This window comes from Coptis chinensis, unplaced genomic scaffold, assembly GCF_015680905.1.
Source record: "Coptis chinensis isolate HL-2020 unplaced genomic scaffold, ASM1568090v1 utg2180_pilon_pilon, whole genome shotgun sequence".
Lineage (NCBI taxonomy): Eukaryota > Viridiplantae > Streptophyta > Magnoliopsida > Ranunculales > Ranunculaceae > Coptis > Coptis chinensis.
Genome location: NW_028238123.1, coordinates 108037 through 135429, shown reverse-complemented (window position 1 = coordinate 135429; position 27393 = coordinate 108037). Strand labels below are relative to the sequence as shown.

Sequence of the window (27393 nt, the reverse complement as noted above, 5' to 3'; positions counted from 1 at the left end):
ATCATTCACTTGGACACCTTTTCGTTCAAAGAAAAAGAAGAAAATGTATGCTCAATTGGGTTCTAGATCTATCAAGCTTCGCTCTCATTCCATTAAGCCATGTTATAGGAAATCTTGGTGTTTATTTCTGTTTGATGATGCATTCCGTGTTAACTATTTATGGAAAGATTTACAATTATTTAGATTATTGATATATGGGAAATTGCAGGTTATTTATATATATATTGATTACATACAGTCTCGGGAATCTGACTTTAAAATACCCACGTTTCAAAAAATTTGTTTGGGGGTGGGGTGTTTGGTTTTTTTCCATTCTTGATCACTCAATTTCTGATTCTTATCCCTTCCTCATCTCGTAGCTAGATTTCTTGTTGAATTGTTAGTTTGATGTAATTTTATTGTTTTTAGTAGATAAGATGTTAAGTTGTTAAATTTGAATTCGGTAGTTAATTGTTATTTGAATTTCTATTTTAATTTAATTTGGTTCTTATCTAAGCATGCAATGATTTTTGAGTTAATCCCACTTCCCGAATTGTTTGGGGGTGGTATTATTTATTCTAGCATGATTTGTAGATGATCCTCAATTTTATAAGTTATATTGGAGTGATTGTTGAGAATATTGCCGTAATTGGCATGCATATGATTAGATGTGGTGGTAGGTAGGTGATAACTGTAAAATGAATAGTTTACCTACGAAATGAACAATGAATTCAAAACGTAAGTAAACTAAAACTGCACTTTTAATCTCAATTATCAAAGTTTCTACTCTCAATGCGAATTGCACTAAGTGGAGTATGAAGTTCGTTCCACTCCTAGTGCCTTAGCATGGATGTTTTCTAATCTAACTAACTAAGCTCTTAAGTCTATGAGAGTTTTTCACGAAGGGGAATTATACTACGATGCAATATGAAATGAACTATGTCGAATTTAAACTATGAATTGAATGCTATGGAAATATGATTGTTTTTGAATCTAGATAAGGATTAGAGGGGAATTGAATCCACCTCGAATCCAACTTAACAACCTAGCGTAGATGTGTTGTATCTCAATTCTCACGCTTCTACGGGCGAGAATTTCGAGTCTAATCCCTAGTGTTCATGGCATTTCTACCAAGTACTAACTAGCATGTGAGGTCGTCCCACCCATTCTCATGGCGAAACACGACCTTCTAGAGTGGAATAGATTCTACAACGATTCTATACTAAACAACTAAGTTTTCATCAAGGCTTCTCAACCCCCTCTAATGGAGGTTTAGCCGAGAATCATTACGCAGTCATTTCCGATTAAATTAAATCTAAACATAATATAAAGAATTGAAATTTACTAAATTAAACAATAATGAAATCTAATTTAATGACTAAAATGAAATAAGGACAGGAATTGAAATTAGATCTAGAATTGGAAATGACAAAATCGAAATGGATAAAAAATACTACTTTATTGATCTAATCAAATTGAAGAACAAGATTTAAAGGTTTAATCTAATACAATAATTTAAATGGAACTAAACTTAATTAACACCATTAAATCTAGATCTAGAAGCTATTCTAATGGCTACTTTCTATTCTAAGCTACTTTTATTTCTTAACCTAAAAATCTACCATTAACTAACTATCAAGCTTTTGTTTTTATACATCCAGATCCAAAAATCGTGCATGGGCTTGGAGCCATGTTTTGGGCCAGAGAATCAGGCCCAAAACCCAATTCTTCGAAATTCAAAAGGCCTCTTGACTAGATTCGGCTTCAACAGACGTTTCGTCCACTTCTGCTCCTTTGATTGGGTCAAGGCTTGGACCATTGCAAAGCTCTTTCCGAGCCGGTCGTTTTGACATAAGGTAGGCCCAATTCCGAGGTCTGAGTCCAAAGATATGGCATTCGGAAGTTCTCACGACTTTTTGCTCCTTTATCTCGCTAAAGTGGCACATTTACGCACATAATGGACTTTGAAGCCCGAAATGCATAAAAACACGTAATCAGTATTAACTCTTACTTATTATTCACATAATTGGTCTAACAAGTATGATTATTAAGGGGTTAAAACTACAGTTTTGGGCTCTTATCAAACCACCTCCAAACAGCATTTTGCTTGTCCTCAAAGAAAGATGAGAAATTAGAATAAGTGACCAAAAATGGAGTTCTAACTACTCGCTTTTTGCTGAGTTCGATTGCATTAACCATATGCAACAAGGCCTTAAACCACTAGGAATTCCCTAGTGGACGAGTTATAGCCTCGTGTGAGAGTTTTCCAGTGAAGGTACTCACAAACTTCATCTATACTACAACGACTAAGAAAATAAAACTATTGTTTTCTTTATTCATGCTCAACTATCTATACATCTCTCTAGCAATTGAATAAGAATAACCAAGTCAAAACCTAAGTTAATATATGCATAATAATCTATCATCTACAATAACATATACACAATGAGTAGTACTATAAAAATGTTTAGCGTGTTGTTTTAGAACTTCGGAATAGCGTCTTTAAGTAGGTTCTCACAATAACAGTCAAGAAACAACACTCGATTTTTCCACTCAAGTTTAGCTACTCCGATTAATACGGTGGGCACACTTTACCTTACAATCTCAATGACACACAGGAAGCGAGTCGATCAAACACATCTGCCACTTACTATCACACTAACCTATTCCTAATTGAGCTAGAGGTCTTTATTAGGTGTTACGGGGATTAGGAGATGGTTTAAGAAGGAAGGAAATGGATATTCAAAAAGGACAGGTCTCAGATAATAGAGTCTTCATATTATGTAAATTAGAGAAAACCTTGTTATTTTCTTTTGCTTCTATACTTTGTTTCCATCCTTAGCCATATTTTTCTTTTTCTTTTCTTTGGCTTTTGACTCCCTTTATTCTATTTTTGGAGTTTTTATTTATTTCTATTTTTTTTTCTTTCTTGGATGGAAACTTCTTTTCTTTTTCTGAAGCAACTACTAATTTTTGTTTACATAGGTTTTTCTCTTCTTCTTTCTTCATTCATTCTATTCTCAGACTTATTCTAAATTGGGTAGGTTGATTTTTTTTTTTTTTTATTTTGTTTTGTTTTTGTAACAGGGGTAAAGGATTTGTGGTTTATGACAAAGGGCTAAAGAAAGGCTCGATTAGAGGCGACTAGCGAAAAAATATACTTAGGTCAGAATTTCTAGCTATATCGATCCAAAAAGGGGCCTAAATTCTCGCTTAAGATATGGTTTAGTGATCAAGCAAGTGGGCGTGTGATTTCTCTATCCGATTTTACTTCTCCTTTGTGTCATTTCTCAAATGTTTAAGCTCATATAAGGCTTTAGGCTATATTCTCACAGGATTTGTAGAATAAGTACTCTAGCCTAGATTTCAGAAACTTATCGCTAACAATCATAGATACTCGGGTAATATATTTATAGATAGATGCAAAGATTATTACCTACATATTAACCTAAGTTTCTAACAATTATTCTGATGCAAAAGCTATGTGAGACTTCTAGATTGTTAAGAGCATAGAGAAAGAAAACAATACCAATATTCCTAAGTGTATAGCATATTATATATATTTATATCCTAGCAGATGTCTTAATTACACGTGTTTCTATGCCCCCCCCCCAAACAAGAAGCATGCTTTGTCCTCAAAGCATTTAAATAAAGAGGGTAGAAAAATACCATGGAAACGCTGCGTGAAATTCGGGAACATCCGCAAAACAAGGTTAGAACATACTAATATAGGAAATAAAAAAAACGCGAACTCTATAAGAGTTCCACCCATTATGGGGTTAACATAATTAAATTGCTTGGGACATAAGCGCATACACTAACGAAACTAAAACTTACCTCCACTCCGCCGTTATTATTATCATCTTCGCCATCCTCTACTTCTATAAAGAAGTGAGGCTCCTTCGCGATCTGCCATGCTATGATAATTTGCCAAGCTTCACGCCATTTATCATCTATGGTTGCTAACCTATTAAGTGCCACTTGGTCCGATGGGGTGTAGGGTGCAACCTGGGTGAGGTTGTATCCGCCACCCTTGCCAAGTCATTGCACGGAAAGATCGAATAATACTATTGGTGGGTCGCGACCGTGTCTACCCTAATCCAATCCGTGAAGCGTGTACAAAAACAGGAAAGAAACATAGCATAATACGAAAATAGAATGCATAAGAAGGTACTTATGCCTCATAGTATGGGCTCGTGCTAAACTAGACATCAAAGTTCCGGGAAGGTCATAGAACCGGCCCCGTGGCTAAAGCAAGGAAAATGCTGCAAGTGGCGCATTCACGTAAGAAAACGCCATTCCCTAAAATGTTTAGCATAATCCAAAACATAACAGTTCCTATGTTCATGGACAGGCTACCAAGGGCAACGTTATAGTCCCCTTGGTCCTCAATCTGAAAAATGCCTGCCCCATAAGCCTCGTGCAAAAAAACTCATAAGTGTAGACATGCATATTATCGACCCAATAGCACCACGGGTCTTGTATCTCGGCCGGGCATAGCAAGTCCAAGAACAAATGCTAGCAAGAACACGGTAATTTCGATTGGTTCATCGTCAATGTTGATGGAGAACACTTGTTCTCCATCCGGTCTCTCAAAGAAAAGGCGTTATTATAAAAATAAGATGCAAGTCTTTGGAGAATAAAGTTCACCGGTCTTACCATAAGAGGTTCCTACCAACGATGTGATCACCTCACAAAACCAAGCACCGTAAGTAGTGCTTTGGAACAAATCTTTGAAAGACTGTTCGGTATTATTATAGGAGATGTCATCTCAAAACTACGTTCGAACAGCCGCAAAACAACCGGGCACAACTTCGCGGAAAACTGGAATTTTTCTGGTCCATGGAAGTCGAGCGCCGAAGGCTTCAACTAGAAGCGAAGTCGCTCTTTGTATTTTGGAATTCCAGTGTTTGAGCCCAGTCGCTTTGACTTGAAGCGCTGGCGCCTCGAGCAAAATTTTCTGTCGAGTGTAGAGCGAAGCGCCTTCCTCCGGTAGGCCTTGCTCGAAGGAAGCTGATTTTAAAATGGAGACGAAACGTGGGAATCGCGGGTGTGAAGGGTGCGTGATGGAAGTTAGATGTAGTGTGAGTTGTGAGTGTAGAATGTATGAAGTTTATATAGGTTTTAAGTTGCTAAAACGGATCGAAGTTGCCAAAAAGTATTAACGGCAGTTTCGGAAATCCTAAAATTTCCAAACCCAAAACGGAAACAACTCATTTTCTTGATTCTAATTCAAACCCAGTATCTTTTAGGTTGATTTTATGATTGAATGTACCTATTTAATCTAGATTTCATCCTACAATGATTCTCAATCATAGATATGCCTAAATGGCCATATTTTCACCTTACTCCGCAATAAATTCTAACATTAGGGTTATATAAAAATAAAGCTTGAATTGATAAGACCACCCCCAAACAAGTTGGGAAGGTGGGATCAATATGAAACAACCACACATACTGAAAATAACCCCTTATATTAAAATTTTCATTCGGAGTACCTTTCACTACAAAATTCAAATTACGAAAATAAAAGTTACATTACAATAAAACAACAAAAATAAATAAAACAACAACCACTATCAATCCTCACACTCTCTAAACACCTCGCCACCGGTGGTGGAGGGGCACACTCTCTAGTGGTGGCTCCCGGGCTCGAAGGTCCAAAGCGAGCCAGTCGCCGGCGCCGACGACTCATGCCTCGTAAAGCTGTGTCCTCGAGGCGAGTCCGTATGAGGTGGGAAACGTGCAAGCATATCCACTCTAAACCGGCGATGGGCTTCCATCTCACCCTCGCCGTTCCCCATCTCTCATCCTCTCTCTAGGTGCGGAGCTCGGTTGTGATGAATAGTCGCATGTCGAGTCCGGAGGTCTGCACAGATAGTGTTTAGTGAACGATGCCCCTATGAAGCACGGCCATGCGTTCGCGATCCCGACCAACACCTCTCGAAGGCATTCAGTATCAAAGCAAGTCACGCCCTCCTCATCCTCCTCCGAATCATCCTCATCCTCCTCCTCTACCTCATCCCGTTCCCTATCCTCGGGCAATTTCCAGACTTGTTGGACACACTCCCTATAGATACGGGTTACGGTGCGGGGTAATGTAAATCCTATCGACGGAGTCGCTTTCATCTTCACATGATCTTGGTAATTAACACGAAGAGGTGCCAAAGACCTTCCGAACCCCTAATCATGCTTCAGCAAAACTCCAAGATACAGAAATCGTGATTTCCGCCTCTGGAGTACCCATAAGATGTGGAGGCAGTCGGACCGATGTCAATCGACCTTGTCCTTCCCTAGGACATTCCGACCCCATCGAAATGTAGCTACCGGTTGGTCCCGAGGGATGGTGGCGAACACAATGGGAGTTTGTATTGTAGCTCCCATTGATGACAGTCCACGCCCATCAAAGGCTCTACCCCATCAAACCGGGGCTCTGTAAAGTGGCATCGGATGGATTCTAGGCGGAATGCCTAGAATCTCGACCAACGATCGATGAGTCAACTCCTTCCTCTTCTTCTTTACCAACACAAAATCCTACTCCCTCCAACTCCCGGTGTTGTAGAACCGTCGGACCAAGTCTTCGTGGTAGAAGGCTTCGTCGAAATTACCCTGAAACTACTCCAGTCTCTACTAGCCGTTAAGTCACCGTAAAACTCTTGAAGTGGTCGGCAAAGAAAACTTGCTCCGTAAAAATTCGGCGTTGTTGAGCCATGTAGTGTTTGGAATGGAGTGAGGGTTGAAATGTGATGTGGTGGTGGGATTTTAATAGGCCGGTTGAAGCAACAGTGGTGGTGGTGGAGTGGTGGCGGCGCAGCCCCAAAATTATGAATTTTCGGTGGGTTATAGTGATGGAATTCGGTGGTGGTTGTGGTGGTATTGTTTTAGAGAAGATTTGGGGTTAGAGTTGGATTTTGGGCGTGGGTTATTTTGGTTTTCTTTTTAATTTTTATTTTTGTTAGGGTTTTGAAGCTTTGTTAATGGCGGTGTGGAGAAGGAACGATGAACTGTAGGTGAAGGTAAGAGCCGGCGCTGGCCTTCCGTCCGATGGCTGGTTGGGCCCAAGCCCAAAATCGAAATTTTTGATTTTTTCGATTTTTCGCTAACTTCAAATCAAAATTGCCGCCGTTACGGGTCCGATTTTTTAAGAATGAGTTATGGAAATGATCAAGAGAGAATTTCCTATCCAATGATCCATAAAACACTCTCTTCCGACTTCGGATGACATACGAGATAGTGGATAACGCCTCGAAGTGCGTGCATGACGTAAGTTATCTGCTTAACGAATGAACTCTAAATTAATAGATTATGTCAATCCGAATCGTAATACAATGAAACGGCCTAAGCAACTCTAATGGGACATAAAACATTTTAGTACGGAAACATGAACACCCCACCCCCAAACAAATTTTTTACAACGAAGCTTAGAAAATTTGTTTTTAGCAGTGGGTCTTTTAAAGTCAGATTCCCGAGACTTCCTAGATTACTATGTTTATTTATTATTTTTTTTTATTTTTATATTTTATTTTTAGAAGGAAAAACAATAAACAATAAAGACATAATTCACACCATAAAGAAACATGACTCAAAAATCCGAGAAAAACATGCAAGAGTGGAAAACGTGAACTATGTGAACCGTGGACTTAGGATCCGGTACTTATAGCCACACACTCCATAGGGAGGGCCCGGTTACCTTAATGGTGCACTCACCAATATATTGAAGTGAAAGGAAGTGCACCAAACACAGAAATTGAGTCGTTTATAGTCAGATACTCGAGACTTTATCTAAAACATATGTATGAATATGCAGTTGATCATATATCAACAACCGAAATAGTTGTGGATCATTCCATAAATAAATATCACAGAAAACATATCCAAACACAATCAAACACCAAGATTTCCTACGACGCAGCCTAGTGGAATGAAAACGAAGTCGGATAACCCTATTGTGTAACCTATCATGCACCTTATTTTTAATTTTTGAATGCGTGGGTGTTTTAGTAAATAAGTGTGGAAAAGTGAATGGTTGTGGAGAATATGGTGGATATGGATAAGTTGTAGAAAGACAGCCTGTACACAATGATGAGGATGTGGTTTTAGCACCTAACTCATTCATTGTGTGTGTAGGGACTGCCTCAATTCTGAAAATGAAGGTGTCAAATAGTTGTCCTCCTTCAAGAGTATCTGTTTGCTAGGAGGATTTAAAAAATTATGAAGCATAGGAGAAACAAAAGGATCTAGTGCAAACTCGAGATTCCTTTGAAAGGGTGGAAGGAGGGGAATCGAGGTGGATGTTGTGCAAGGTAGATCTTGATAGGGTGAATTGGCACCTACTTGAAGAAACTCATCGAATTCCTCATCTAGATTGGTCATATCCACATTACTATGGTAGTCCTCTACATCTTTGAGAAAGTCATCTATCCCGTCCTCATCAATAATATGTGTATCGACTAGTGTAGGGATGAAAATGTTGGAGTCTGACTTTCCAAAGGAAAGAATTTTGGGCATATGACTATCAGGGAACGTGTTGTTAAAATAATCTCGAGCGAAGCTCTCGATCATGCTAACCTCTTCCTCCATAGATGAATCGGGTAAATGTGTCTTTGTTTTAAAAACATTGACTTCAACAGCAAGATGGCCAAAAGACATGGACATTGAACCATCACGGCAATTAATGAGCGCATTGGCAGTTGCCAGGAAAGGACGCCCTAAAATGATCGGACGTGGTCGTTAGCGACCGTATCGAGGACTACAAAATCAACGGATAGTAGAAATCCTGAACTTTTACCAAAGACATTTTCGACTACACCCTTAGGATACTTAATAGACCGATCGGCTAATTGCAAACGTCATTTTAGTGGGTTGCATCTTGTCTAGACCTATTTGTCTATACAAATAAAATGGGAGTAAGTTAACACTAGCCCCCGTGTCTAATAACGCTTGGTCGTCGATAGGAATCTCCTAAGGTGCATTAGATGATGGGGCGACCGAGGGTCTTGTACTTAACAATTCCATTATGTTCGGATAAGGTTGGGAATTGTTCTGTTAAAAAGCGTCTTTTGGTATATTTGTCTTCGCCTAGTAGTACACAATTCCTTAAGAAACTTAGCATGATGTGGTAGCTTTTAATAGCTTCGAGGAAAGGAAGGTTTATAGTTAGATTCTTGAAAATGTCCCTAATCTCCTCGTAATTTGTATCCCTAGTTAACATGGCTAATTTTTGTGGAAACGGTGGTTTTTACGTCTATATTTAGCAATGGTATCACCTGGATGTTTAACCGTGGCTTTCTGTTTCTTAGGTTGTGTTGAATCCGGTACCTCTACGCTGGTAGGCTCTTCGGGTTTCTGTTTGATTATCTAGTAAAATAGTAGGTGTAGGGCTCTTGGTGGGGTAACTATAGGCATAGTTTCCTTGTTATCAACCACTCTGCCGGAGAGCAGTGGTGATTGCATTTATCTCACCTACATTTTCATATTCATTACTAGTATTATCGGTTACCTCAAAGGCCGTGTTTGTTGTTTTAGGATTAGGTATTATGTTACCTGGAAACACACCTTTGGGTTAGGCTTTATCTTGAGCCAACTGTTGGGTTAAATTATTAACAGATTGTAGAAGCCGTTGGTTAGATTGAGCCATGGTTTGGAAAAGTTTTTGGCTCACTTGTATGAAGGTGTCAAGGCGATCCGGTTGTGTGGGTGTAGTAGTCACAGTGGTGTATGACCGAACTATTTCACGTGAATTATTTATTGGTGGATTCTGATAATTATTATTTACCTAACGATACCTCTATTAGCATTATAATTATTATAATTACCTTGACCTTGTGCTTGACCTTGTCGAGGTTGCACTTGGTTGTTATAATTATTAAAATTACCCGACCACGCCCTTGTCGTAGTGGAGCTTGGTTAAAGCCGCGTGCGTTGGCCTAACATATTGATTATTGTACCCTTGAGGTGTGACTTGTTGGTTATTTCTCCAACCGGAGTTGGGATTTTGTCTCCAAGGGCGTTAGGTTCACTATTAATGGAACAAGCCTGTTCATAGGCTATAGGGACGATGGGAGTCGGGATGCTCGGGACTCAAACAGAAACTACATGGGTTTGAATTTACATTCATGACGGGGGATAGGCTTTTGTTGTACGAAATGGCCTCTACCTTTTTGTGAGGGATTCAATTGGAGTTTTAAGCTCGGGATCTGATTTAACCCCAAACATCTTGGTAGCCTTAATCGTGGAAGAAGAACTAGCGGAGCGGGAGTAATCGCCACTACCCCCAGTTGTTATTTAAGCTTAGTTTGATCCTCTAAAAATTTATAAGCCTCCGAGGCTCCTTTGTTTAAGAAACTACCCCCATTCATTATATCTAGGACTTCTTTATGGTGGTGTAGAAGTCCTTTGAAAAACCGCACGAACTAACGTGTCTTTCGCTAAGTTATGATGTGGACACTCTATAAGGAGATCGGTGAAACGATTCCAAGCCTCGAAAATGATTCATGAGGATTTTGTCGAAAAGAAATGAATTTTGGAAAGCATCTCATCCGTCTTTAGGGGTGGGTAAAATGTTCCATAAACAAAATTTGAACAAGTTTAGCCCACGAGTCCACGTAATTAGGCGTTTGGGCGCTAACCAAGACGCCTTTTATCGGCTAAGGTGAAAGGGAATACCCTTAATTTAATTTGTTCCGCACCAACCGTAGGATGGTGGAATGTTGTTAGGACTTGTTCAATCCCACGATAATGCCGATAAGGTTTTTCATGGTCTAAACCATGAAAAACGGGTAACAAATTAAAAATATTTGGAGGGATTCTCAAATCCCCTCACTGGTCTGCTAGAACGATGCAAGATTTGGGGCTATCGCCAAGGCTTTGTAGAAGTCCGAGAGAGGAGTCTCTTTTTCTTCCCCATTATATCAGGTGGTGTGTGTGAAATAGTAGCTAGAGGTGTAGTGTGTGGTATACTAGATAGACTTGTTTGTTCTTTGTTGTTGTGTATTTACGTTAGGTGTTTTGTTCGACCGGACCTTAATCTCATGCAAGACTAAGTCGAGCTTAACTAAACATGCAACACTCCAAACAATTCGATATACTAGTATAAACCTCTAACAGGAGATCGCGAGGTGTGGAAGAAAGGAATACCTGATTCGTCCTTGCTTCGCTTTATGAATAACGCCTTGTTTACGCTTGTTCGGTGTATAGAAGCAGAGTTAGAACACCAAAAAATATGAAAGATCAAAGTTCGAATCAAAACCGCCGAATTCGGAAAAATCAATGCTAAGGCGGGTCGCTTCGGTGTAAATTCGAATTACGGTTTTTGGCGCTGGTCGCTTTATGTATGCGCGCGCCAGATTAGGTAGATGAAATTCGATAACGTGGCGGGTCAGCCTCTCCTTGGAATGCTTGGGCGCTCGCGGTGTATTTTCTCGCGAATTTTTCCAAAGCTGAAACGGGCAACCACAGTATGAATCAAACAAGGGTGGGTGGGTGAAATGGGACTTAAAAATGACTAATTCTATTATGAAAACAATGCTAAAGTGCAACTAAGACGGCAACGGCGCCATTTGATAACTGTAAAATGAATAGTTTACCTACGAAATGAACGATGAATTCAAAACGTAAGTAAACTAAAATTGCACTTTTAATCTCAATTATCAAAGTTTCTACTCTCAATGCGAATTGCACTAAGTGGAGTATGAAGTTCGTTCCACTCCTAGTGCCTTAGCATGAATGTTTTCTAATCTAACTAGTCGCTCTTAAGTCTATGAGAGTTTTACGAAGGGGGAATTATACTACGATGCAATATGAAATGAACTATGACGAATTTAAACTATGAATTGAATGCTATGGAAATATGATTGTTTTTGAATCTAGATAAGGATTAGAGGGGAATTGAATCCACCTCGAATCCAACTTAACAACCTAGCGTAGAATGTTGTATCTCAATTCTCACGTTCTTACGGCGAGAATTTCGAGTCTAATCCCTAGTGTTCATGGCATTTCTACCAAGTACTAACTAGCATGTGAGGTCGTCCACCCATTCTCATGGCGAAACACGACCTTCTAGAGTGGAATAGATTCTACAACGATTCTATACTAAACAACTAAGTTTTCATCAAGGCTTCTCAACCCCCTCTAATGGAGGTTTAGCCGAGAATCATTACGCAATCATTTCCGATTAAATTAAATCTAAACATAATATAAAGAATTGAAATTTACTAAATTAAACAATAATGAAATCTAATTTAATGACTAAAATGAAATAAGGACAGGAATTGAAATTAGATCTAGAATTGGAAATGACAAAATCGAAATGGATAAAAAATACTACTTTATTGATCTAATCAAATTGAAGAACAAGATTTAAAGGTTTAATCTAATACAATAATTTAAATGGAACTAAACTTAATTAACACCATTAAATCTAGATCTAGAAGCTATTCTAATGGCTACTTTCTATTCTAAGCTACTTTTATTTCTTAACCTAAAAATCTACCATTAACTAACTACCAAGCTTTTGTTTTATACATCCAGATCCAAAATCGTGCATGGGCTTGGAGCCATGTTTTGGGCCGAGAATCGTGCCCAAAACCCAATTCTTTCAAATCAAAAAAGGCCTCTTCACTAGATTCGACTTCAACAGACTTTTCGTCCACTTCTGCTCCTCTGATTGGGTCAAGGCTTGGACCATTGCAAAGCTCTTTCCCGAAATCGGTCGTTTTAACATAAGGTAGGCCCAATTCGAGGTCTGAGTCCAAAGATATGGCATTCGAAGTTCTCACGACTTTTTGCTCCTTTATCTCGCTAAAGTGGCACATTTCTCGCACATAATGGACTTTGAAGCCCGAAAATGCATAAAACACGTAATCGGTATTAACTCTTACTTATTATTCACATAATTGGTCTAACAAGATGATTATTAAGGGGTTAAAACTACAGTTTTGGGCTCTTATCAGTAGGATGAAATCTAAGAGAGTTTAGAAGTTACTATTCTAAATTAAGTATAAAAGATATTAGGGTTGTTTTAGAATCAAGAATATGGGTTGTTTCCATTTCCGATTTTGGAAATTTCTGTTTTCGGCAATTGCCTTAAAACGTTTTGGAAACTTCCCGATTCGTTTTGGAAACTCAAACCTATATAAACTTCATTCATTCTCCACACAAAGCTCACATCTCTCACATTCATCTCTCACTTTCACTCCCAAGTTTCTCCTCCTTTACCTTCTCACTGTCCGAATTGCAGCACCCCGGAGCGTACCTGCGCCCCAGTGGAGCGCCACCTGTGCCCAAAACACTAGAATTCCAGTTTTCCTCTTGAGCGCGACCTGCGCCCATACAAGGCTTAGGCTGAGCGCACCCCGCGCCCTGACCTCCGTAGACACGAAAATTCCGATTTTTTCGTGGGTTATTCTAGGATCATTTGCAGCTATTCTACATAGTAGTTTTGGATGACATCTCCTACAGTCATACCAAAATAGTCTTTCGAAGATTTGTTTTCGAGCGACACCTATGGTGCTTGGTTTCGCGAGGTAATCATACAAGCAGGCTGGGAACCACTAATGGTAAGTCCTGATGAACTCTATTCTCCCCACTTACATCTTATTTTTATGATAATTGTAAGTTCTTTGATAGACCGGATGGAGAACAAGTGTTTTCCATCACCATTGAGGATGAACTGATGGATATTACCAGGTTCTTGTTAGCCTTTGCTCTCGGACTTGCTATGCCCACTTTGAAATACAAGACTTATGGGCATATCTGGTAGATAATATGTACCTCTATAACTATGAAAATTTTCATGAGGATTATGGGGCTGGAATCTTTATAATAGAGGACCAAGGGGAATATAACGTAGCCGCTTGGTAGCCTTGTCCCATGAGCGTGGAGCATTATGTTTTTTTGGATCATGCTAAACATTAGAGGGGAATGGCGTTATTCTTCTGCGAATGACAAAACTTGTGATATTTTCCTTGCTTTAGCTGGGGGACGTATACTCTATGATATTCCCAAGACCTTAATGTCTAGTTTAGCACGAGCCCATAGCATGAGGCATAAGTACCTTCTTATGCCTGTTTTAGTTTGTCATATTATGTTATGTTTCTTCCCTGTTTTTTGTGCCCTTTTCACGGATTGGGTTGGGGTCGACATTGTGAGACCCACCAATTGTATTATTCGATCTTTTCGTGCAATGACTTGGCCGGGATGGATGGTGCAACCTCATTTGGTTGCTCCTTACACCCCATCCACCAAGTGGCAACAACAGTTAGCGATTGTAGATGATAAGTGGTGTGAAGCCTGGCAAATCATCATGGCGTGGCAGGATGCGAAGGAACCTCACTTCTTTATAGAAGAGGAGGATAACATTTAAACGCTAGAGTGAAGGTAAGTTTTTAGTTTCTGTTAGTGTCTGCTTATGTCCCAAGCAATATATTTCTTATTAACCCCATAACGGGTGGAACTCCTATAGAGTTGCGTCAGTTTTTATTTCCTATATTAGTATGTTTACCCTTGTTTTGCAGATGTTCCAGAATTTCTCGCGCTTCCATGGTATTTTTCTACCCTCTTTATTTAAATACTTTGAGGACAAAGCATGCTTCTTGTTTGGGGGTGGCATAAAAACACGTGTAATTAAGGCTTCTGTTAGGATATAGATATATATAATATGCATTTGTTTTCTAGGTAAAATTTCAAAAATTTCAAAAATATAAATAAAAAAGTTTATACTATACACTTAGGAATATTGGTATTGTTTTCCTTTCTCTATGCTCGTAATAATCTAGAAGTCTCACGTAGCTTTTGCATTAGAATAGTTTTTAGAAACTTAGGTTAATATGTAAGTAATAATCTTTGCATCTATCTATAAATATATTACATGAGTATCTATGATTGTTGGCAGTAAGTTTCTGAAATCTAGGCTAGAGTACTTATTTTACAAATCCTGTGAGAATATAGCCTAAAGCCTTATATGAGTGAAACATTCGAGAAATGACACAAGGGAGAAGTATATTCCGAATAGAGAAATCACACGTCCACTTGCTTGACCACTAAACCATATCCTAAGCGAGAATTTAGGCCCTTTTTGGATCGATATAGCCAAAAATTCAAACTTCTGAATTATTTTCTGCTAGTCGCCCCTCTGAGCCTTTCTTTAGCCTTTCATAAACCACAAACCCTTTAACCTGTTACAAACAAATAAAAATAAAAAAATAAAAAAATCAGCCTACCCATTCTTTGAATAAGTCTGAGAATAGAGATGAAGAATAGAAAAGAGAAAAACCTGTGTAAACAAAAATTAGTTAGTTTCTTAAGAAAAAAAAAAGAAAAGAAGTTTCCATCCAAAGGAAAGAAAAGAAAAAGAAAAATAGAAATAAAATAAAAACTCCAAAAATAGAATAAAAGGAGTCGAAAAGCCAAAATAAAAAGGCTAAGGATGGAAACAAAGTATAGAAGCAAAAGAAAATAACAAGGTTTTTTCTAAGTTATATAATATGAAGACTCTATTATCTCAGACTTGTTCTTTTTGAATATCCATTTCCTTCCTTCTTAAACCATCTCCTAATCCCCGCAACACCTAATAAAGACCTCTAGCTCAATTAGGAATAGGTTAGTGTGATAGTAAGTGGCGAGATGTGTTTGATCGACTCGAACTTCCTTGTGTGTCATTGAGATATTAAGGTAAAGTGTGCCCACTGCACACTGAAGTAGCAAAACTTAAGCAGAAAAATCAGAGTGGTTTTTGTCTTGACATTTATGTGACGACCTACTTAAGGATGCTATTCCGAGTTTTCAAAAAAGGACCTGCTAGGCATTTCATAGTATTACTTATTATAAATATATTTGTATCATAGAGGATTGATTATTATGGGTATATTAGCTTAGGTTTAGACTTGATTATTTTGTATTCATTGCTAGTGAACCGTATAGATAATTGGGAGCATAAATAAATAAACAATAGTTTTATTTCTTAGTCGTTGTAGTATAGATGAAGTTTGTGAGTACCTTCATTGGAAAACTCTCACGAGGCTATAACTCGTCCACTAGGGAATTCCTAGTGGTTTAAGGCCTTATTGCATATGGTAAATGCAATCGCGACTCAATAAAGCGAGTAGTTAGAACTCCATTTTTGGTCACATATTCTAATTTCTCATATTTGCTTGAGGACAAGCAAAATGCTGTTTGGGGGTGGTTGATAAGAGCCTAAAACTGTAGTTTTAACCCCTTAACAATTGTACTTTTAGACCAATTATGTGAGTTATAATAAGAGTTAATGTTGATTACGTGCTTTTATGTATTTCAGGCTTTGAAGCCAATTATGTGCAGAAATGTGCCACTTTGGCGAGATAAAAGAGCAAGGGTTGGTTGCTAAGGAGTTCTATGATTAAAGGCCAAGATTCAAGAAGACAAAGCCTTTGTTAAACCCGGTCAAAAGCTAAAAAGTCAACGCGGGCAGAAACAGTGCACAAGTTAGCAGAATTTCTAAAGACCATATCTTTGGACTCATGCCTCGGAATTAGGCCTACCTTACGTCAAAACAATCAGCTCGGAAAGAGCTTTCCAATGGTCTAAGCCTTGACTAAATCAAAGGAGAAAAAGTGGACGAAAAGTCTATCGAAGTTGAATCCAGCTGAAAAGGCCTTTTTGGACTAAAAGAATTGGGTTTTGGGCCGATTTTCCGACCCAAAACATGGCTCCAAGCCCATGCACGATTTTGGATCTGAAGATATAAAACAAAAGCTTGACTCTTTGTTAACGCAGTTAGGTTAGGTAGCTAAATTTGGTTAGGTAGAAAGTAGCCATTAGAGATAGCTTAGAGATCTAGATCTAGTTTTTACATTTTTTAGTTTTACATTAAGTAATTAGTTTTTATTTCTTGTTTTAAACTAAGTATTGAAACATTGTTATTGCTTTTGAGTAGATTAATAAATTGAGTTCTTCATAATCTAGTTTCCATTAGAGAATAATTCTAGATCTAGTTTTCACTGCATTAGTTAATTAGTTTCATTTTATTACCTTGTTTTCATTTAGTATTAGAATCGATTGCTATTTATTTATTAGATTAATAAAGTTAGTTGTTTTTATAATCTAGTTTCATTTTCCATTAAACGCTATTGCAATTCATTGATTTAGTATTTGTCATTATTAGTTTAAATCAATTCTTGCATGAGTAGTTTCCTTTTGAATTCGAACAAGCAAAGTTCAAATCTTTATACCATGTCTTGTTTGATTTGCTTTGGGAAATGATAGTATAATGATATTAGGCTAAAACTCCATTAGAGGAGGTTAAAGAAGCCATGTGAGGATGATTGCTTGTTAGAATAGTTGTTATTTAGAATAGAATGTCAAGTTCATTATTATGAGTGTTTAGAGATAAACCTCATAATGATGAACTAGAGTTTAGAGCCACCATCAAGAGATTTGTGGTGGAGCTAAACTCTCATGCTAAATGGAACCTTGATTCGAGAGGACTTGGTATTCACTAGGGATCAATATTCGATTCGATGACTAACTAATAGCCAATCGAATTGCGTGATGGAATTTCCACCCTCTATGTTCTTCTAATTCATTGAACCCTATTTTTATTAGTTTAGTTAATTTAGATTTATTTCAATCCGTAGTATAATTGTAGAATAGAAATTAAACATCACACATTACTCTCACCATTGTTCCTTGTGTCTGAGTAATTGAAATATGTTTATGTCTTGAGAGTTTAAGAGTGGAACGAATCCTGACTCCGTATATTGAATGAATATATATGTGAAGTAGGAAATAATTGATACCGTAAGAATTAAGTCTAGAGTAATCTAGTTGTAGTTTTTACAGTTATCAACTACAAATCGTGAAAACCCATGCGCAGCGGAATAAGGATATTCACGATTTTGATTAGAAATCATACCTTTGATCGACTGTGATTTCTCTGAGAATACGGATCAGAAACCTCTTGATCTTTTGTTGTATTCCTATCCTTAGAATGGATGTTGTGTGGGCAACGATCTACCAGCCCCTTCTTTCTCTCTTTGCCTCTCTCACTCACAAGTTCATAACCGAATTTTGCAACTAATCTTGCTTGAGCAATCAATGAGTAATCTCGGCCAAGAAAGAAGGTTTCTTTATATAGGCTACAACAGGGACCATGAGGAGAAATCTCCTGACAGGCTTGGGCTTCCCATGTTTGCCAAGAACACACGGCCCAAGTCCGTCAACAAATGGCTTATTCCACTAAAGGCCATTGTTGCACTACCTCCCTAATCCCAAAATACGTGTATTACATTTATGTGCTCCATATTATATGCTTGTTGATCTCCCTGTGTTAAGATATCGAATGCCTATTGATTAAGTCAAGTTACTGACAACTACATTAATCAACTTCTTATGTCCTTGAGTAATACCACTCAACCTCATTGTCATGTTGGATTAAATCCACCTGCAGGATTTACATGACAATCCTTATGAGCTCCTCATGGGGGCATCATCAACCCGACTTCCTGCGGGTCACAGATTCCTTCTATAATCAACAGTACACCTTACATACAATGTCATTACCCAATCCATCGAGTTTGTTGATTCATAAATGAATCTCACTCATTGATGATTTAAAGCAATGTACAATGCACGTAAGTGCCCGTTATTATATCTGGATTAAGAGGACAAGCATCCATAATAACAGAGGTGTTTGTTCTCTTATATAGTCAGTATAAAGGGAAACAACCTCGCTTGGTCCTGTTCAATACACACAAAGTGTATTAGTGTAATCCTCAGTAGTCAAGATAGACTAATACCAGATTATACTACAACCATACCAATGGTTTGTCCAAATCCATCTAGGTTGTGAACGTTTACTTATACTTTATAAGGTACTGATGATATGATCTTCTGTGTGTCACCACACACCATATCATCTATAACATAAAGAATTAGACGCATGCATATAACTAATAACATATATAATATGCATAACATTTGCCCATATGATTCTCATTCAAAATATAAAGAATTAGAGTTAATACAAAAGTAATGTTTTTAGTATATAACCCTATCATGCCTACCCCACAATGATCACTACTACATAAAAGGTCATATACCACTGTTTTTTAGAGTGGTAAAAGGCATTTTACCACTGTTTCTAAACCGTGGTATCAGCTAGGGTGGTAAATACTTTTAGCAAAACCGTGGTATAAACTAGTACCTATTAACCACAGTTTATTCTAAAACCATAGTAATAAAATTTCAAAACCGTGGTGTATGACTATTAGAATGTATTGATATTTTGAGAAACCGTGGTATAAAGTCACCATATTTGTTACTGTTCTTCCATAACCATGGTATATAATATTTTTTATTTGAAAAAAACCTCATGATTATTAAAATATTCCAAATCACCTAATAACTTTATAAAATTATGCATATCACATTCCACTACACCACATATTCAGAACACCATGGTCCACCACATGACTAATTCTAAACACAATCCGAAAACAATCCGTTTCCAATCAAAAATCTAAATTCTAAGCAATACAAATATATTATAAATAACCTCCAGACTAACTTATTTCATCTTGTTTTGTATTGCAATGAAAGAATTACAAAAGAAAAAAAAAAATGTAAAACTTCAACTTCACCAAGAACATTCTCCTTTGTGTTGGCCTTCTCGTCCCAAGAACATCCAACCAAGAATAAGAAAAGTTTGATCACCCTATATGAAAGAAAAAGTTGTGATTAAAAAATAAAGAAAAGTATTAATTAAAGCAGGATCAAAGCAATTAAGAATGGGTGGCATGTATTTATTTATTTATTTTGCTAAAGATAACATTTAGCCCTATGGACTCTTTCTAATAGATGAAGGTCAGTGAAGGCATGATATGAATAAATATGATTTAAGTATATAGAACCCGGATAATATAAGCATAAAGAACCCGGATAATACCTTACACAAATAGCGTGCAATGATGATCATCAGATTAGAGAGCATGCAGTTCTTTTTTTCTTTTGGTCTTCTTGCTTTTCCAGCTAATAAAACTTATACTTTTTGAACTTAGAAGCAAATAGGAGAAAATGGAAAATATACCTCCTCTGCCAATTTGGTAAGGTTGGTACCATACTCTTCAAGAGTAGGCATCTTATTGCCACTGCTACCTCCCCCAACTCCAGTACCAACAGCTTTGGTGCTCTCACCAACCCTACAGATAACTTTGATCAAATCAATTTGTCATTCTAGAACCATCTTATGAAATGTCAAAGTGAAGGAAGTGGGACTTCTAGGTTTCGAAGAGGGAAATTAGAGTACGGACATATGAAACCTTACACCTCGTACTAATATTATTTGGATCCACACCAAGGTTCTCAAGCACACGAGCTGCAACACCTTCACCCTCGCGAAGCAGTCCAAGTTGCAAATGCTCTTACCCAATATAGTTATGACCTGAAACATTTAGCCAGAATCAACAAGGTCTGCATACATATGTTATATGATGTAAACATGGCTACATACAAAACTCATTTTCCACACGTTTCCTAGATAATACCATTTCTCATATACAAAACTTCATATGAATGTATGGTAAGTTGAAACGTCATCCAAGTTGATATTATTTCTGGGATCTCATTCTCATAAGTGCTTGGCTCAAAATTGGTGACTGCCTCCCTGCCATTACATTTAATTGCTCCCTCGTCATATGCCCTGATTTTCAGAAAATCAAAACGAATATGCTGGATGGAAGCCAAATTAATGTTGAGAGGTTGAGTTGCTAAAAAAATTCAGTGTCAAGGAGAGTGAAATTCATTGTTAGAAGAACCTTGCAGCTTCTACTTCAGTATCGAACAACCCAAGATATATATACATGCAAGCAAGCGTCGTATTCTCAACGATGATAACAGGGTTTTCATGCATATATGCTGTGTCCAAGAACCAAACAACCCCACGACTAGAATATAGAGACTCAATTTGAAGAGCAAGCAGTCTCGAACTTAGGCCTAATAGCTACATACAGACATTTTGTAAATGTATGGAGTCGAGTTGGAGATTTCTTACTTCTTGCCGAGGAACTGTCCCATATGAGCTTCCCAATGACCACATTTGTGAAGCATGACACCTCTGTATTTGGAGCTCCCCCTTGCAAATCCAGTGCTATGGTGACGACGAATGTGGACAAATTCTTCCTTCGTCAAGTTCCTCATCTGTTGATGATCAAATCGAGTTAAAATAATTCTAATGTGCTAATTACAAAACTTATGGTAAGTCATAATATCAAAGAACCCCATCATACCTATTTCATATCATCTTCATAATCAGTAAGATTGAAATTAATATCAGCCTCAACTCCTCGGAACTTAATAGTAGCTCGATCATACGCTAGACAATTCATAACCCAACCCAATTAAGTCAAAACAAAATTCAACCAAGAACAACTCAAAATTGAATAGAACTATAAAAGGCTAGTATGCAAATTTCACCTTGCACCAGCATGAGCAGTATCAAATCCGCCTGAAACCAAAAAAACATAATCCAGAATCCCAAAATTTATCATTAAAAAACACCATTCATAAGATCAATTCATCACCAATCAACTTACACAATTTCCTTACCTAAACAAAAAAAAACACGCCAAAATTAAAATTCTGCAACTAATTAATCACAAAACTAAAATAGACCCAATCAATTAATATAAACAATAGACTAACCAAATATGAGATTCCCATCTTCCAGTTCTCCAATTAAAATGTAACCCCACGATCATCGAGAACTCCTTGGCCTCGCCCTCTCCTACTCTTCTTCACCATCGGCTTTATTTCCAACTGTTGTTGTACTCTAACCCGGGGTCGAACACCACATTACTAGAAAATGAGAGATCCACTCAGACTTCGGCAAAGACAAATCAAGCCTAGTACTAGAAGCTCAAGTCATGATAGGAACAAGCTCCTTAGTAATTAACAAAACCACTAGTACTACTACTAGTATTAAGTATATCAAACTGAATAGTCATTACACCATCCCCATTTCTAGTAGAATATGAGTCATCAAAATGATCACATACAAAGATCACTACAATACTGGGCTTTACTTAAATTGGAGAAGAAAATTACATTTTTAGAAAACCCTATTAACATCTACCAACGATATAAAGCAAAACCACTAAATTTATAGCTGAAATAGAGAGAGAGGGAGAGAAAACCAAATACCTATAACCCGAAATTGAGGAGAGATGAACAAAATCAATACTTGAAACCCTAGCTAGTTAAAAAAGGAGATCGATAGAAGTTGAGAATTCTTTGTTTTTTTGGTAACTAGTTGAGCAGTTTTCTGTTGAAAATAGCGAGACGATTTCCCTTTTTTTTTTTTTTTTTTTTTTTTTTTTTTTTTTTTTTTTTTTAAGGGAGTGGGGTTTTGGTATATTGCTTTACCCACGGTATTAATTTTTTTGGAAAACATTAGCCACCTTTTTCTGTAGAAACAATGGGGTATATAAATATGAGAAAACAAAATAGGCATATTGGCTTGTACCATTGTATATGGCGCATTGAATGCCACTGTTTTACAAGAACAGTGGGATTTGCTTGTACCAAAATTAGAAAAGATATCTTTACCGAGGTAAGTAACTATTAGCCACTATTATTGGGTAAACAGTGGTATATACAAGTTTGCCAACCGTGGCTAATGTGCTTTTTTGTAGTAGTGGATGCCCTGGTAGTGCACGTCAAAATCAATGGGCGGACAGTCAAAAGAGTCCTCATAGATCCAGGCAGCTCGTGCGACATACTTTTCTATCAAACATACAAAGAAATGCACCTGCCAGATTCGGTGATGATAGAGTCAAATGCACCACTCTATGGGTTCAACGGAGACCGCACGGATGCCATTGGAGACGTTATCCTACCAGTCTCCATTGGGGAGAAAGAAGACATGGTGAAAACTTCAACACACTTCAGTGTAATCGATGTCAAGTCGTCCTACACTGCCATATTAGGACGCAGATGGATTCACAAGATCCAAGCAATCCATCAACATTGCACCAAGTCCTGCGGTTCCCCGAACCCCGAAGTATCATGGAGCTCAGAAGCAACCAACTAGAAGCTCACCGATTCAATCACGTCAGCACAACAACCACACCCAAGCTTTAGGTCGTCGAAGGCAAGGACGTCCCAAAGAAGCAAGATCCTCAAGCGACCAGCCCTCCAACTAACAGCAGTAGCAGACAAGCTCAAAGGGAAACAAGCTCAAATAGAACTAGGAGAGAAAGTCAATCTGGGCACAGAAAATGACTAAAAGTTTGTTTATGTAGGGGCTGATTTAGACCCCAAGCTCAAGAAGCAACTTGTCAAATTTTTATCTCTCAATAAAAATGTTTTTGCTTGGTCGTATATCGATATGCCAGGAATCGACCCTCAGGTCGCTTGCCACAAACTGAATGTCAATCCAAATGTGAAGCCTATCAAACAACGACCTAGAAAGCTTGCACTCAAATTCCAAAAAGCCATCAATGAAGAGATAGAAAAGCTCAAAAATGTTGGATTTATCAGAGAAGTCGAATACCTGACCTGGCTAGCTAACATCGTAGACGTTCCCAAGAAGAACGGCTAGGTACGACTTTGCATAGACTTCACCAACGTTAACAAGCACTACCCCAAGGACAGCTTCCCCCTACCAAGAATTGACATTCTGGTAGATCAAACTTGCGGCCACGAACTCCTTTCATTCATGGACCCATAAAGTGGGTACAATCATTCATGGACCCATAAAGTTAGTATTTACAACGTCCTACCATTTGGCTTGAAGAACGCAGGCGTGACCTACCAAAGACTGGTCACAAAGATGTTCAAAGACTTGCTGGGCGACACTATGGAAGTCTACATAGACGACTTGGTTGTCAAAAGCGAAAAGGCTAAAGATCACATTTCCCACTGACAAGAAGCCTTTGGAAGACTGCGCCAAAACAAAATGAAGCTCAATCCAGCAAAATGTGTATTTGGGGTAGCTTCAGGGAAATTCCTAAGATACCTCGTTTCACAAAGGCGCATCGAAGCAAACCCATAACAAATACGAGCTCTCCTCGAAATGCCAGAACCAACTTCTAAGCAACAAATCTACAAGTTATCTGGCATGGTTTCAGCCCTCAACAAATTAATCTCACGTGCATCTGACAAATGCAGACCATTCTTGCAAATACTAAATAAGGGCGCAACATTCACATGGACACATGAATGCCACAAGGCCTTCAACGACCTGAAGGCTTACCTATTAACTCCTCCCGTCGTGTCCAAACCAACAAAAGGAGAGACACTGGGGCTTTACCTAGCAACTACCGACTTTCCTATCAGCTCGGTTCTCTTTCGTGACCAATGGTTGAATCGAAAAGCCGTCTACTTCACCCGGCAAAGAAGTTGGGCAAACTCAGAAAAATATTACTCTCCAATTGAGAAAATGATGTTGTATTTGCTGTACTCAGCTCGAAAGTTCCGACCTTACTTCCAAGCCCACAACATCAAAGTCATCACAGATGTACCCATCAAACAGGTCTTGAGTTCTAGCAACAAAATAACCCGCATGGCCAAATGGGCTGAAGAACTCGGAGAACATCACATCGACTTCATTCCCGGAATGTCTCGCAAAGGCCAGGTCATTGCTAATTTCTTGGCAGACTTCCCCGTCAAAGATGTCAACTGGGAACCCAAGCCAATAACTTCATTTCATCAACCATCCACCCTAGACACATGGCACCTCTATGTAAATGGAGCATGCAACAATAGCGGTAGTGGACTGGGGGCTGTGTTAACTTCACCAGAAGGAACACAGCTACAAAAGTCAATCAAGATCGACTTCACAACATTCAACAATGAAGCGGAGTATGAAGCATTAATCACAGGCCTCCGCATGGCACAACAGCTACAAGTCCAGAAACTCAAAGCTCATAGTGATTCACAGTTAATCGTCAAGCAACTCACCAATGAGTATGTAACAAACGGAGCAAACCTGGCCAAATACGCCCAGGTCGTCAATGACATCATCAGCTCGTTCAAAACATTCTCCTTGGAACACATTCCTCGAGAGGACAACAGACATGCAGACAGCCTGGCTTTCCTAGCCTCAAAGACACAAGAGACATGTCCAACCACAGTTTACATTGACATCCTGGAGAGGCCCGCATATCAGCAAGAAAATGTCAACAGCATCACAGACTTTCAGCCCTCATCCGAAGAAGAGATCACTCAATCCTGGATGGGCCCATTTCTGCGATTTATCCTACATGGGGAACTCCCAACAAAAGCAAAGAACGCTCGTGCCATAAAATTTCGAGCTCCCAGATACACTGTGATCAATGGACGATTGTTCCACAAATCTGTAAGAGGACCTCACCTAAGATGCATAACTCCACACGAAGGCCAGCTCATCTTTGACGAGATTCACAAAGGCGAATGTGGCAACCATGTAGGAGCAAGATCTCTGGCTCACAAAGCAATCGCCCAAGGGTATTATTGGCCAGGCATGCACATCGAGGCAAAGACATACGTTCTCAAATGCCACCAATATCAAACATTTGGACACAACCATCTGAGTCCAGCACGAGAGTTGATCAACATAGCCAGCCCATGGCCCTTTCATATGTGGGGGCTAGACATCATGGGACCATTCATCCCACAAAAGAAAACAGGACTCAAATACGTCCTAGTAACCACATATTACTTCACCAAATGGGTTGAAGTAATCCCACTAGTCCAAGTCAAAGAAGTCCACATCATCAACTTCATATGGACCAATATCATCACAAGATTTGGTCTACCCCACACCTTTGTCATGGACAACGGAACTCAATTTGCTGACTCACAAGTCAAAATATTTCTACAAAAAAGGTGCATCATTCAAGCATTTTCTACACCTAGATATACCCAAAGCAATGATCAAGCAAAGGCTACCAACAAAGCAATCAAGGAAAATCTCCAAAAGAAGTTTGAGAGCAAGAAAAGCCAATGGCCAAAACAACTCGAGAACATTCTATAGGCATACAGAACAACAGCCAGAGCCAGTACCAATGAGTCTCCTTTCACATTTTGCTTTGGGACAGAAGCAGTCATACCATCAGAGCTCACAATCACAACCACACATTCTGACATCGTCGAATCAGGAGAAAATGACAACATCTTGGCCAAAGAAGTCAATCTCCTAGAAGAGCGAAGGGAAATAGCTGCAATATCCCTAGCTCGGTACCACCAAACAATCCAATGATCTTACAACAAAAAGGTCGTGCCAAGATCTTTCCAAGATGGCGACCTAGTCCTCAAAAAGACTCTAGCTCTAGCCAAACTCGGCCCAACATGGGAAGGCCTCTACATCGTTGACAAGGTCGTTGGAAATGGAGCGTACTGGATCAAAACTCAGCTCGGTGACATGCTTCCCCGACCTTGGAATACAGCTCTACTCAAGCGATTTGATCAATAAATTTTTCTCCATATGTATCGGTCAATATGAATAAAATGTCATCAGCATTTCAAGTACAAATGTCATCTTATGCATTACATGAGTACCATGCATCTTGCACTACGCAACCCGACCTAGGACATCACAATATCAGGTCGCACATCACAGACGGAGTCACGAACGACTCAGCTATAATTACCACGCAGTGGTTAATTATCAATCAATCCAAGCCAAGGTCCCCCAAAAGGACCCTAAATCAACTTAACACCAACGCCAGGGTTAAGCATGATTCAATTGTAAATTCTACGCAATTATCAGTCAAACTCAAACATTTGGGACCCCCAAAAGGACCCACAATCAACTTAAAGCCTTTGAACAGGGTTAATATTGGCTCAACTATAACTACCAATCAAATGCTAGTTATCAGCCAATCGGAGTTCCCCCAAAAGGAACGACCCAATCAAACACACACGAGGAGACCAAGGTGATAGCTACGCTCATCTAATCAGGTCATAAACCAAACAGTCATGACCTTCGAACACTAGACGATCAACAAAAGTTTAACAGATCGTCAAAACCGACGCTTATACACAACAGTGTCGCCATACAACAAATCAAATAGCAATGAAAGCAATCACATGCACTCAACATATAAAAGCAAAATAGATAAGTAATTTAAATATTTTACTTATTACAAAATTTGGTTAGATACTAGAGGCCCCCAGGTTATCCTGAGAAAATGACCTCAGTACCCCCATCAAAAATCAAAAGTCATCAGTATCAGTATCAACTTCAGCAAGAAAGAGAATATTATTCAAACATTTCATCCAAACACATCAATAACAACAAGAGAAAAGGCACAGTCAGAAAACACGGGAAAGATTCTCCACATTCAAAGGCTCCAATGGGCCACCCTCTTCACCAACAGGCCCCCCAACTGAATCACCACTCACATTCACAACCTCTGTGGAGACCTCTTCAGTTGGATGAACGGCTAGAGTAGCATCAAGGTT

General features: G+C 38.6%; 1 pseudogene; it reads right to left on the bottom strand.

Annotated features, from left to right (window-relative positions):
- Positions 1-19588: 19588 nt before the first annotated feature.
- On the bottom strand, positions 19589-21750 carry LOC147473603 (APETALA2-like protein 1; annotated as a pseudogene).
- Positions 21751-27393: the final 5643 nt, after the last annotated feature.